Source organism: Aplysia californica, unplaced genomic scaffold, assembly GCF_000002075.1.
Source record: "Aplysia californica isolate F4 #8 unplaced genomic scaffold, AplCal3.0 scaffold00276, whole genome shotgun sequence".
In the NCBI taxonomy this organism is placed as follows: domain Eukaryota; kingdom Metazoa; phylum Mollusca; class Gastropoda; order Aplysiida; family Aplysiidae; genus Aplysia; species Aplysia californica.
Genome location: NW_004797546.1, coordinates 924,552 through 937,854, shown reverse-complemented (window position 1 = coordinate 937,854; position 13,303 = coordinate 924,552). Strand labels below are relative to the sequence as shown.

The window sequence follows — 13,303 nt, the reverse complement described above, 5'->3', positions numbered from 1 at the left end:
CCCCCCCCACTTCAACAAAGATGTTATATTTCGCACAAGAGTTCGTGGCAGTGATGTCCCCTACTTATACAAAGAGATTATATTTTGTACCAGAGTTCATGGCAGTGATATCACCCACGTAAACGAACGGGGGTTGCGTGTGCCCACTCTGGGACGCTGAACCTCAAGGTCAAGACATGCGCAGTTTTACAGACGAGTGACTACTTTCCGAAACTCACGTGGAGGCGTCTCGGCGATCTTAAGAGGAAATCTACAAACATGCACTGAAATATGAAGGCAGGCTGGTGTTAGATATACTAGAGCTCGTGGGGAGCGGTGTTGGGGCTCAGATTGTACATGTAAATGGGGGCACGCCGGCCATGCCAATAAGGGTAAGAAGGCCCCCATGTATGACATGTATGACGTCACTGCTGCTAGCTCTAGGGTTAAATAACCTCTTTGGTCTCAATAGTGTCGTATTTTTTTGTACCTCATAATCCGTTCTCTGAAAAGTGTCGGCCTTGGGGATTTTTTTTTCTGAAATAAATCTCGGAGTCGTATAGTTGCAGATCTCGTTTTACTTTTGCTGAAGCTGAAGCAGGGAGTGATATCTGATTGGAATTGTAGACGTTTTACGTCCTCATCGACACTATGTAGAAAATCCAGGACGCGGCCAGCCGCTTTGACCTTGCCTGTCAGAACCGACCCCGGCTGAGAGGGGTGCAACGGCCCAGCAGAAAGACGTTGGTGGGCTAGATCTATAAACATTTTTTTCCCACAACCGGGAATCAGGGAATCAAACCCACGACTTCGGGCTGCCACGGCAAAGAACCTAACCACTACAACACAGGCATCGGTGCAGTAGGAAGTTCTAAGTAATGATAAAAAGTAAGGTCTACTCTGTCCTCATAATGGAATGTCCTAATAATGAAAAGTAAGGTCTAATACCATAGCCGTGCAGTCCCGGCATTGAAAAGAATAGGACTGACGTGGTGCTAGCGTGTCGTAGGAGGCGACTAAATGGCGAAACAAGGTAGTGACTCACTGGTGGACGTCCGAGTCTTACGAGGAGCAGACGTCGCATCAGACCACCATTTGATCCTTGGAAGGATGAAACTAAAACTGAGAAGGTATGCACAAATTTCAACTGGAAGTCGCCAAAAGTATGAAGTGAGCCTTCTGAAAGATCCAGTAAAGAAAAATGAATTCAAGTTGAAACCGAAGAACAGATTTGAAGCCCTTCAAGATCTGGATGAATGTGAAGTTAACGAACACTCGGACAAGATAAAAAGAGGCAGTAAATGCAATTTGCCAGAGCACCCTAGGACCCAAAGACAACACCAGGAATGAATAGATTTCACAGGACTCTCTAGACAAAATCAAAAGAAGAAGAGAGCTGAAGGCGCAAGTCAACAACTGCCGTACCCGAACTGAGAAACTCGCTGCACAACAAGAGCACACCGAAGTAAGCCGGGAGGTAAAGAATTCCATCAAGAAGGACAAGAATACCTACCTGAATGGCCTGGCCGAAACGGCAGAGAAAGCAGCAACAGACAGACACTTTCAGATTGTACATCAGACAACAAAGACTCTTTCAGGTAGGTTCAGCAAGCCCACTCTACCATTGAAAGACAAAGAGGGAAAGACTATCTCCAACCCAGAGGGGCAACTGAACCGATGGAGAAAACACTTTCATCAACTATTGAACAGACCACCTCCAGAAAACCAACCAGAAATTCTTCCAGCAAGAAATGACCTCCCAATCGCTACGGAACCACCTTCGAGAGAGGAAATTGCTGCAGCTATAACAGCACTGAAGTCCCACAATGCAGCTGATCCCGACCATATACCACCGGAAGCCCTTAAAGCAGATAAAGATACATCAGTGGAAATTCTCTATGCCCTATTCGAAAGATTTGGCAAGAAGAGGAAATACCATCAGGCTGGAAGGAAGGCCACCTTATCAAGCTGCCAAAGAAAAGAGACCTCAGCAATTGTAACAACTGCAGAGGCATACCACTCCTAATGGATTGCATTTATATAGCGCATATCCACTTATGCAATGCTCTGTGCGCTTAACATGATACATATAATGGATTTACAAATCAATTTTAAAGGTACATAGTGTTACATACTCATGCAAACACATATTCCCTCACGCACGCACCACTCACACATACATACTCACATACACACATACGTACATATGCACATACGCACATACAAACTCACAACGATCTACAGCTTGGATGGATTCTGTCTAATCGAAATATGATGAAAATAGAAATGATTTTAGTTTCTTCTTAAAAATTTCTAGATTTTCTGCTTCTCTGATAGTTTTTGGAAGCCTATTCCAAACAAGTGGGGCAAAATATGAAAAAGAGCGTTGGCCATATGATTTGTAATTTATTTTAGGCTTAACAAGGGTTGTTTTGTCAGTTGATGATCTGAGCGTTCTAGGAGGCACATAGGGTGTTAAAAGCTGTTTTAGATAGTCCGGTGATAAATCATTTAAGCACTTGTAGCAAGTTAAACAGATTTTATATATGATACGCTCTTTCACTGGGAGCCAGTGTAATGCTTTTAAAATAGGAGTCACATGATCATGCTTTAGTTTTTTAGTAATTATTTTGGCAGCAATATTTTGTACTCTTTGTAGTTGTTGTAACTGTTCATCAGGTACACTAGCCAGTAAGGAATTGCAATAATCAATCCTTGACAATATAAGTGATGTTATTAAAGTTTTGGTGACACCAACATATAGATATTTTCTAATGCTCCCTATTTTCTTCAGCTGGAGATATACATTTTTACAAAGATTGGATACGTGGTATTTCATTGACATATCTTGATCTAGCACCACACCTAAATTTCTTATTTTAGTTTGGGCTGATATTTCGTGGCCATTGATGTTTATTCTGATATTGTCGATTTCATTGCATGCGCTGCTACGAAGAAATAATATTACGGTCTTATCCTCATTTAATTTTAATTTGTTCTTGAACATCCATTTTCTTATATCATTGATACATCTGGCGATTCTATCTATGAGATTGTGTACATTGTCAGTTGTAGTGAATCCATACAGCTGTGTATCGTCTGCATAAAAATGGTAATTGAGGGCATATAAAGAAATTATTGATGACAGACTTTGCGTGTACATTGTAAAGATGACAGGACCAAGGACCGAACCCTGAGGAACTCCGTATTTTAGAGGTAACCTATCTGACACATCATTGCCAATTTTCACTGACATAAATCTATTGTCTAGATATGATTTAAACCACATTAGAACAGTACCTGATAGTAGAAATGACTTTTCCAATCTCTCTAGTAAAATTTCGTGGTCGATGGTATCGAACGCCGCTAACAAATCAAGCAGAACCAAAACACAGACTTTTTTATTATCGATTTCATTTAAAACATCTGATGTAACCTTTGAAAGAGCGGTTTCCGTACTGTGGGGCCTTTTATAAGCAGATTGAAAAGGTTCTTCCATGTCATTGGCCTTTAGATGTTGTTGAACTTGACACAAAACGATTTTCTCCAGGGTTTTTGATAAAAAGTTTAGATTGGAAACTGGCCTAAAATTTCTCATGTCGTTTTCATCAAGACCTTGTTTTTTAAGTAAAGGTTTTACAATGGCTTGTTTGAAAAGATCAGGTACGATTCCAGTGGTGAGTGACATATTAATAAAACGAGTAACATATGGTGCGAGATCTTTGATGCACGTAACTAACAATGAAGTGGGTATTGGGTCTAAGTCGCATGTTTTAGCGGGGGACTCTTTGATATACTTAATGACATCTTTCTCTGATACCACTTTAAATTCACTCAATGTTGATTTGTTCATAATTGCAAGATTTTCATCAACAACTATATTTGTATTTACATCTAACATATCAGAGTCTAAATCAGTTCTTATTCTTTCAATTTTATCATTGAAAAAGTGCAGAAAATTACAACAAAGTTCTTTATCAGTTCCAGGTGGAAACCGTGTACAATTCTCCCTTCCCAATAATTGATCAGATAATCGAAAAAGTTCCTTGCAGGAGTTTACATTTTGAAATTTGTTAAGATAGAATTGTCTCTTGTTGTTTTCAATCAGGGTGTTGACGTTGTTACGTTTAGTTGCCAAAATCTGTTTGTGGACGTGGAGGCCTGTCTTTCTAAGCTGTCTCTCCGCTTTCCTTCGTTGTTTTTTGGCCTCTTTGATCTCGAGAGTAAACCACGGAGATGCTGGTCTTGGTGAAATGTTACGAGTGACTACAGGAGAATGTTTGTCCAATGCATTGCGCAGAACTGAAGAGAATTGATCTACAGAGGTGTCAGGCGTAGAGCTGAGAACGAAGTTTATATCCGATTTAAAAGATGAGACATCGAGTTGTTTCATATTACGAGACTGAACACATTTTGATACGGTGTTTGGTTTACTGAGGTTCAAATCAGCTACAAGTAATAGGTGGTCCGAGATACCTTTGTCTGTGACTTCTATGTTCTTGAAAAGAGGTGCATTATTCGGCGTGATGATCAGATCAAGTGTATGTCCATGCTTTTGCGTTGGTAGAAAAAGCACGTATAGAAAGTAATCCAAGTTGTAGCGAAAATATATCCAAAATCGACAAAAAAACACAGAGCAGAGTAGAGCGCCTGCTAAGCGCTCAACACACTCACTCACTCCTGTCCATACCTGGGAAAGTCGTTAACAGGATACGCGCGGAGAGAATCAAGCTGGCCACAGATGAGAAGCTCAGATGTAACCATGTATGATTCCGCAAGAACCGATCATGTGTGGACCAGGTCGCTACCCTGCGCATCATTGTTGAGCAATCGTTTGAATGGAATTCGTTACTAGTGGTCAACTTCATTGATTAAGAAAAGGCATTTGACAGCATGGACAGGGAAACTCTGTGGAAACTCATGCGGCAATATGGAATTCTTGACAAAATCGTCAAACTTGTGAAGACCACCAATGATGGAACAAACTGCCAAGTCTTCCATAAAGGACAACTCTCAGAACCATTCCAGGTACAGACAGGAGTGCGACAAGGATGCCTGCTCTCACCTTTTCTCTTCATACTTGCAATTGATTGGATCATGAAGGAAGCCACCAGAGGAAAGCGCAATGGAATACAGGGGATCCCTTGGCAGCAGCTGGACGACTTGGACTTCCCGATGACCTTGCACTGCTCTCTCACACATATGCTCAGATGCAAGAAAAGACCAAGAAACTCAACAGCCTATCAAGGAGTGTTGGCCTACGTACAAACCAGGACAAGTCGAAAGTAGTGAAGCTATGAAAAGTGTCAAGCCCTGCTGTGACAGTGGAAGACAATCCCATAGAAGAAGTGGACTCCGTTACCTACCTTGAAAGTGTCATCGATGGTAAAGGTGGAACTGAGGCAGATGTAAAAGCAAGAACCGCCAAGGCAAGGTCAGCATTCAGGCAATTATCAAAAGTCTGGAAAGCATGCAACATCTCACTGCACACCAAGATTCGACTCTTTAATTCCAATGTCAAGTCTGTGCTCCTCCTTTACGGCTGCAAAACTTTGAAGACAACAAAGACAGTATTGAATAAAGTCCAGACTTTCATCAACAAATGTATGAGGAGTATTCTAAGAATTAAGTGGCAGGATAGAATAAGAAATGAAGAGCTATGGGAAAGGACAGGACAAAAGGATATAGAAGTAGGACTAAGAAAGTAGCGTTGAATGGGACACACCTTCAGAAAGCCCAGCGGAAACATCACAAGACAGTCACTGCAATGGAACCCACAGGGAGCACGAGGCAGGGGTAGGTCTCGAGAGACATAAGAGGAGATGTGTGGAAAGGGACATGAGAGAGATGAAGCTCACTTAGAACGAGCTAGGAAGGATGGCCCAGGATAGAGATAAATGGAAGAAGCTTTTATGTGGCCTATACCCTGCCAGGGGTGAAAGGAATAGATGATAAAGGTCTACTCTGTCCTAATAGTGAAATTTATGGTCTATTCTGCCATAATAATGAAAAGTAAGGTCTACTCTGTCTTGTTTCATGTGATCTAGTTAGTTCTTGGTAATAAGGAAAAGTAAGGTCTATCCTTCCTAATAATGAAAAGTAAGGTCTACCCTGTACTAATAAATAATGAAAAGTAAGGTCTACCCTGTCCTAATAATGAAAAATAAGGTGTACCCTGCCCTGTTGTGAACTAGCCAGTTCTTAGCAACAATGAAAAGTAAGGTCTATATTGTCATAATAATGAAATGTAAAGTCTACTCTGTCCTAATGAGGAAAAGGGTCTACTCTGCCCTGTGTGATGAGAGGGATTTAGTTTACGTGAAACGTGAACTCTGAATGGATGTCTTGTGTGATGTGAGGGATTTAGCTGTAGGAGAAACGTGAACTTTGAATGGACGTCTTGTCTGAAGTGAGGGACTTAGCTGTACCTGGACCGTGAACTTGTCTGAAAGGACGGAGCTGACATACAACAATAATGCCCGACCAGCAGTCCAGATGCAATGTTGCAGAGTATTTCGAATCCACGCTCATATTATGACCTTCTGCAGTTGCGAGCGCCGTAAAACTCTTACTAAAACAAACAAGAGTATTTCGAACCTTCAGACACACATCGGGAAGAGGGATTTGCATTTTTGCTGCCTTCAAATTAACGTTGCCTGCCTCCTTAAGTTTCAGGAAAAGCAAAGAGACTGAAAAAATCTGCAAGAATGGCGAAGTTCTACTTCTTTTCTAACTTCCAGTGTCCTAAGACAGAGCGTCTGATATAGTACAGTCGACTGATCAGACTGCGCGTGGTCATTGAGTTAAGGGGGGTGGGGGGCACTCCTGAAGGCTATCCCGCTTATTATCAGACCAAATTTTACCAAATTTCACACATATAACAAGCATAGTAAGGAGTCTTAAAATCCGCAATCAAATTTGAGAAAACAGTTTCGTTTTCATAGATACGGCGGACATATTGGATTTTGTTGACATTTCTTACGTAATGAATACCGCACTTACTGCTGTTGGAAATTAATTGTTTATTTGCAGGGGTGTTAAAAAACATTAGATCTAAAAATTTGTCTCTTGGTTTTTTCCTAAACCAATTAGAAAATATTAAATGAATTTTTTACTGAAGTTTTCAAAAAATCCCTGAAAATCCACACTCCAGACACCACCAACAAAAATCTATTACATATATCAAATATTTAACAGACAAGTTTTTAGAATTGTATCTTTTCTTTATAAGGTGGAAATTTCATGAAGATTGGACGAAAAATGGTGGAGTCATTCAAAGAAGTATAGAGAAAAGTAGCGTTTTGAGAAAACGGCCGAAAAAGAAAAAGAAAATATTGACTTTATGAGGAAATGGTGGTGACAAACATGACCGGTATGGGAAAAAATACGGTTTTAGAGGGTTCTTTTGCGATGAAATAGTTGTAGGAGAGGATAAGGAAGCTAAAAATGCCTACAACTCAAATTCCATAATTTTGAGTCGAATCGGGGCTTTGGGGTGTAGCCCCCCCCCCCCCCTTAACAAAGCTTCGTTCTCACAGCTCATGGAATGCTGTTGGAAATAGCTGGGGCTTTTATACATTGGCCTTTTTTTTCTAAAATCAAAACTTGCAACTCATAAAGCCACACTAATTCTTAATGAGAGTAAAGGAAGACTTTTCACGTTTTAATTTTAGTAAGAGCACTTGCAACACAATATGGTCATTTAAGCACCGAAGATTAGGTGTGTTACAAAAGAGCGAGAAACACAATTAAAGGAGCAGAGATCAGAACGACAAATGTTTGATAGGAAAGACGGGACGAACCGCACTAGTGCACCCGCCAGCCACCCGCAAAGGATGACTAATAGAGAACGTTTTCAAGTAGGCTACTTTACAAGTTGAACTTTTTTTGTCGCAGATTGAAAGCAATAAAGCCCCCCTGATAGATCGTCAAGATTATGAAAACAAAATTGATTTGCGTTTTGTGTTCATCCGTGCAAGTTCGGACTCACTGAAAAAGTGACGCACTGGTAGACACACACCGAGGCCACGGATCAAAAGAAACTCTCAGCCCAGCTATCTGCCACTTCATACTTCCTGTACTTGTTTTGTTATCAGCTCAAGACTTTCCTTTTATGTTTTTATTTGACCTCATCGAACGTTCTCATATACATAGTTTTATCTCGTCCTTGGTTCAGGCGTTGACCAGATGACAAGAACATGTAGTTACTTGAGGGAGGCATTGCGCTGCCATGAACGAAAAGCTCGCAGCTAAAGGGATTTGAAAACAACAACAACAACAACAACAACAACAACAACAACAACAACAACAACAACAGTAGCAACAACAACAACAACAACAACAACAACAACAACATCTCGTCCTCGGAGCTAACAACATGTCCACACTAGTGTCTGGGATATAGCAGTCAGGTACTTCGCTATCGCACGCAAAAGACAAGCATTCGATTCATCCGTGTTGAGAATGTCTGTAGCGCATCTTGGCCTTTCTGCTTGGACGTTGTATCCCTGTTAGCCCAGGTTGGCCCCGACAGACAGGGTCAAAGCATCCAACTCCTAAATGTTGTAGATCTACTTTACTTGTACCTACTTTCCGGCCTCAGTTACCTTTCGGAGTGGATGGGAGGTAGAAAACGTCTTTCTCTTGTTCTTTCTATCGCCTGCTGCATGGCTAGATGGGAGGTAGAAAACGTCTTTCTCTTGTTCTTTCTATCGCCTGTTGCATGGCTAGATGGGAGGTAGAAAACGTCTTTCTCTTGTTCTTTCTATCGCCTGTTGCATGGCTAGATGGGAGGTAGAAAACGTCTTTCTCTTGTTCTTTCTATCGCCTGTTGCATGGCTAGATGGGAGGTAGAAAACGTCTTTCTCTTGTTCTTTCTATCGCCTGTTGCATGGCTAGATGGGAGGTAGAAAACGTCTTTCTCTTGTTCTTTCTATCGCCTGTTGCATGGCTATGTTGTTCTTCAATAATTATTTCTTTGACTGTGACCACCTTCTATCCGTAGATCTAGTTTACTTACTTTTCCTGCCTTAGTTATCTTGCCGTGTCGTTGGGTAGAAACACACGCCTTTCTCTATGTTGTTCTTTAATTATATTATTTCTTTCTCAGTTTCAGTCTGATTTTTCTTTTGGGCAGTATGTCATTACCATCAATGTCTACAGTGCCGTCAAAATTAGTAGCTTAACTAATTGCCAAATACTTCATCATCTATCAAACATAAACTCTTCAGTTTTGCACAATGACTTATATCTATTTTTCTTAACAGATCAATATTTTAGTAAACACCTGTTGGCTTTATTCCAGAAAATTCCCTAGTAAACATTAATAAAAAAATCGAGTGAGTGGTGTCTACAGATTTTAAAAAGGTTTATTTGGGTGTGTGTGTGTGTGGGGTGGGGGTGGGGGGTGGGGGGTGGGGGGGGGGTTATAAACATATCTCAGTAACTATGACCTTTCAGATATAGACCTATAGCATAGGTGTATAATAGCAAAACTTGTCTAAAAATGTAGCTTTAATTCTTTTGTTCAAGTCTACGGTTGCCATCGTAACGGCTGCCATATTGAAAATAAACAGCTTTCATAAAAGAAACAGGATTTTTTATTTACCTACCAAATTTATTTGCTATATTGGTAGATATTATTATACCCAAATGAAATTTTTATACAGTTGGGATCGTGGATATCTTGAATAGTAAAAAAAAAGTTAGAGATGGATAACAGACCTACCCCTTCATGCCTGTGAATTCGATCACATAATCATCCATACTCACTTATGAATGCATCGATTTTATTTTCCACCTATATAATGTTTAGCTTATGGTATGAATAATAATCCATAAAAATTTCATTGCAATCAAAAAGAAAATAACAAAAAGTAGATGAGAAAAAAACATCAAAAATTGAAGTTTTGAGTACAAGAAACGAAATTTTGTTACATAATAGGCAAAATGAAAGTTCTAGGACAGAAAATCTGATGGATGATGATTGTTACACAAAGAGTAAGCTCTTTTTAGATTTACAAGTGATTGAAGTTTTATAATACGTAAAAAGTCCAGATACCATAAATTGACCCAAAATCGTTAATTTAAAACCAGCCCCCCCCCCCCCTCCTCCCTTTAGGAAGGGACAAACCGGTACCTCTTTGGGCTGGGACAAAATCGCTTTTAAAATAAAGTTCATCCTTTGTTTTTTCTATGCACGATATAATTATGCTTATTGAACGCATGTTTTGAGAACCTTTAAGCTCAGAAAGTGTTCACTAAAAAACGAATTTCTTTTAATTGTGTGTTGTGACGTAGGCCAAATTATGTGTATGCAAAATATGCATGAGAAGCGGGAAAAGCGGTGAACAATCCCATTTTCCGAGTGTCGGAAGTTTGTAGATTTTAAAATATAAATATATAAAGAACAGTTGTTTAATCTAACCTCAATTGTTATAGAAAAACACAAGATGATATAAACTGCTATTCAAAGTATGGGCCACGTTAATACACCCGTTAAAAAGGCATTTGAGGATAAGTTGCACAAGGAATTTTTGACAGCACTATAGTAGCAGTCCTGTCAGGCGCTGAAATCATTTGATTTGTTAACTGTGTGTATAGGTGGATACTGGCGTTAAGGTACACCACGGCAGCCTAAAAAGTAGATTTTGGTATCCAACTGTGTTTTAGCGCCTATAAATGGCTGCTGGCACTGTATGCTTCCCATGAAGTTGAGGTTGTTTCAGAATGCTCTCAGGTCTGCTGGAGTAATAGTATAGATTGTGAAGCGCATAGAGCTTGCTGTTGAGTGGTGATTTCCGCTATACAAATGTGAGGCAGCGTGGTGGAATCAGGCTCTCGTCAAAATAATCAAAGTGAAGAAACTTGCATTTTTCCACAGGTTTGTGAATTTTTATCAAATTTTTGGTTTTTTGGCTCAACACCTTTCGTGCCCTTTAAAGAACTAATTTCTGTGAGGATTTTTCTGAAAAACATTGCTTAAAAGTACACAAAATGTAAATTTTCTGTTACCACCGACTCTTAAGTTAAGAAAATAAGTAATTTTTGGCAGCCATTACCTCACTAATTTTACCTCTGAAAATAGGTAACCCCACCTCCTTCATTTGCAAATATCTCGACTTGTATTCAAGATAAATTGATATTTTTTTTCATCCAAATAAAGACAAGTGAACAAGCTTTTAAATGATACCAATAACTCTACATGCCCCAAAATTGACGAGAGCCTGATTCCACCACGCTGCCTCACAAATGCTATCTATCTGTTATTTATTATTGCAATGAGCAGTGGTCTACATTGCTAATCATTCTATTATCTGATACTACATAGCGCAAGGTACCACAGACAGATGGCAACATAACTAATCCTATCTGATACTCTGAGAGTGCCATGTGACAGGGAAGAAAAAACAAACAACTTTGAAATCTAATCATTGTTTTTAACGCGTTCATCTGCACAACTTACGCACTTTAATCCTATCTGTGCGCCCTGGGGTCATTTTGTCCCCCCCGAGTTGTATTTTTCACATTATAGAATACTTCTAGTGCCAAGATCTCTTTGAAACTTTCAGTATTTCTAAAAAACACCAAAACATTTTGGTAGACTGTTATGCAAAGCGTACGGAGTGGGTGGTTGGCGGGTGCTCTGGTGTGGTTTGCTTCTTCTTTCCTGTCAAACATCTATCGTCTTTATCTCCCCCTCTTCTTGATTGTTTTTGTTACTATCTTGTAACACCTCTAATCTTCGGCGCTTATTTAAATTATTACCTTATTGTATTGTAAGTGCCGAAAAAGTTTTAATAATTTTTTTTTAAGCGAAGGGATCGGATTACTCTTTGTAAAGTGGTGGCACAGAGTTCCCCACGTCATATGGATACGAAAGTAAAACACGACATACGGATAGGGTTAAGTGGCTAGCTTTAACTGCCTGTCAAGGCCAACCCCGGATGAGAGGTGAACATACTGCATGGCAACAGAAAGACTGCAAGATACTCCATGGAAACTGATCTCCGCTCAGGAATCGAACTCGGGTCTCCTGCGTACGATGACGAAGCGCCTAATCACTACACCACAGACGCAGGTGTTGCCGATAGTATCTCGTGACGAGGAGGAAAAAAAAGTGTTGTCTCTTTTTAAGGTCAAGGTCAGATCCTAGTTCATGCAGTTTAGGGCAGTGGGTTGTTAAAATACGGTATAACACGGATAGGTCGAACACAGAAATCACGCATTCGTCGAACTGCTCCAGATCTTATGGCCCTGATATTCAAATGCTCTTTCACCTATTGTTCTAAGTTTCAAAGATGGTAGAAGAAATTTCTTTTCGTCAGCGGATGACCTTAAACTGTGAGTTGGAATGTACAGTCTCAACAGATTTGATAAATATATCGGCACATCATCATTCAAGCATTTGTGATACAGCGTGGCCAACTAGTACACAATTCTTTTCTCAACAAGAAGCCACTGCAATGTGCGTTAAGAGGTGTAGCAGAGTCTGTAGTTTGCTTTCCCACAACAAGTACGCAAACTCTCGTCTGGACAGGCGCCACTCATTCGGCAGAACCTTTCAAGTGTAGGAATAAATTTTTGTCTGAGTATGCAGGCATTCTGTCCCTTCTCTCTTTTTCTTTCTCTTTTACCCCCCGGGGCAGTGCCACTGACTGTAATGTCTTTAAGCTATTCCCAAAGGAGGGACATTTCCCTTTCAAGCACAGTAGAATTGAAAATGGGCTGATTCATCAATGTCACGCTCATAACTGTGCCTGATTTACAATAGGGAACTGCTGCTTTTTCTTTCCTAATCCTTACTTTTGTCATTTTTCCTCTACTTCTTTTCTATGTTTGTTACTCTCTTGTGACCCACTTTTTCCGGGGTGCCTTGCTAGTCGAAGCAGACTTTGTACTGTTGAAGCCAGAGAGGTGAGCAGAGTAAGTCTGATTCCTTGTAAGGAATTCTCTGTTGACACCCACCTTTTTGCGCTCATAAATATGACCTTATGCAGTTGCGAGCGCCCTAAAACCTTTACTAAAACTAAAAAGAACTTCTCTCTTTTATAGTCTTCATAGGTCGACTACAGGCCCAGTCCTGCTTGAAATACAGTCCAGCTTGCTCTAACGTCCACCTGTCCAAGACAATCAGCTGTACAAAGAACCACTCCCTGCCTTGCGTTGTTCCTATTTTATTTATAACGACACTGCCCAGGACGACAGCCTGTTTTGGCGACCACTTTCTTCCTCCGCACTGGGGGCCATCTTAGATATTTTTCACCCATGTTATATATACTATTTATATATCAAATAATATATTTTATTATACATTTAAAAAAAT

General features: G+C 40.1%; 1 protein-coding gene across 1 annotated transcript in view; it reads left to right on the top strand.

Moving 5' to 3' along the window:
- Positions 1 to 13,303, top strand: part of LOC101846360 (arylsulfatase I) — a gene marked incomplete at both ends in the record, with an annotated part of 30,998 nt that overhangs the window by 8,606 nt on the left and 9,089 nt on the right.